Source organism: Lactuca sativa, chromosome 8 (assembly GCF_002870075.4).
Source record: "Lactuca sativa cultivar Salinas chromosome 8, Lsat_Salinas_v11, whole genome shotgun sequence".
NCBI lineage: Eukaryota > Viridiplantae > Streptophyta > Magnoliopsida > Asterales > Asteraceae > Lactuca > Lactuca sativa.
In genome coordinates this window covers 138,820,891-138,822,623 of record NC_056630.2, presented here as the reverse complement: position 1 = coordinate 138,822,623, position 1,733 = coordinate 138,820,891, and positions in this window count along the sequence as shown.

The following is a 1,733-nucleotide window of genomic DNA, read 5'->3' as shown; positions in this document are numbered from 1 at the left end:
CTAGGTTAACCTTTGTAACCCGTTTTGAAATAATAAGAATGTATTGTTTGAGTAGTATGCGTTTTGTGCTTAATTGCTTAATTATGTGGTTTGATTAATTAAGAATAAAAATAAGCGTCAAAATTTAAGTGTAAAATAAACTTAATATATTTGGATAATGTTGTAGTAGTTGAAACGAGGTTTCCGAATATATATAGAACGCCCAAATCTGACTTCGTATGAGGAAGTTATGATTTATCGAAGTTTCGGCTTAGCGGTGTGCAGCCTGAAATACTCGATTTGAGATCGAGCGGTTTTTAGCCGAAGCATTCTAAACGAGGATCGAAGGACTCGTTGTTGGTATCGAAGCGATAAAAAGTTAGGCGAGAACGGACGTCAAACGAAGAAGTTATGAATTTATAACGAAGTTTTTCTGTCGCGGCCTATTAAAAATAAATAATAAAAATAAAGTTAAAATTAGCCGACGGAGTCTAAACAAAAGTTGTAGAGCGTAGTCTCACCTTTCCGTGGATATAAAGAACGTCGAAAACGGAGTTCGTATGAAGAAGATATGAATTTCCGAAGTTTGATATATAAGTTGTATTTATTTTTAATTGAAAAATCCGGCATTATCCGAAGGGGGAGTCACCAGTCCGATCCGACGTACACCCCGCGTACTCCAAAGAGTGTCGACATTTCGGATGACGCAGGCAGTGACGACTTCGGAGGCCAGTACACCCCGCGTACGCCTGTACGCCCCGCGTACTCCGAGGCTCCAGCCTCCTATAAATAGGATCCGAAGGCAGCCGAGTCTTTTGCCAATTTCTTCTCTTCTCTCTCCCGTTTTGCATCGTTTTGCGTGCCAGAAATACCCCGAAGCCCCGGTATTATTCTCGAGCCTCGAGGCAAGTCCCAAGATCCCGAAGATCCCGAGAAGTGCGGTTCCCGAGCCGAAGCTCTGCCCGCAAGAAGTTCGATTTCTGTGGAGATCTTCCAGATCTGCTGTGGATTACTACTTCTGCAAGTCGTAGTGCTGTCCGATCGTCTTCTGATCAAGTGAGTGTATACTACTTTTCATAAACACGATAATAATACAAGTGCGGTTTGAGTGTATTAAGTAAATTGTGGTTTATATGTGTGAGGGTGTAGTTACTTTCTTCTAACGAGTAACTATGAAGTATTTTATACGATATATTTGTTATGTGTATATTTTGTGATTGTATGCGTGAATGGATATTCACTTTATTCTATCTCATAGATTTGAATTGTTTTTCTATGAAATACGTGTTATGTGGTATGCCTCATCTGTTATGTGGAATATATATTGAATGAAAATGATATACAAGTTTTAAACTATGTATGAGAATATATATTTTATCTACTACTATGTTGGGTAGAACATGGGTAGATAGTTGGTGTGTAATAAACAGATGAGAGGCCTCGATGTTGTTGTTGTTGTTGATCTAGTTATTCAGCGGAGTATGGATAACGACCACAGACTCTTTCTAGACAGTCCAGTGGAACGCTAGCAGGTTGATAACCTGTAGGTGTTGTGAACGATGTGTTCACCAGTGTACTCTATCCCCCTCATGGTTGCCTTTAGGATATCTATTGTTGAGGAAACCCCTTAACAGTGATCTCCGTCCCGATGAAAATCCTAGATTAGGTCCCTTGAGATAGATGTTATTTTAGGGACGTAAAGTGAGGATAACAGGAATGGGTAATCGGGATAGTGATTGGTTGGTGAAATTAAA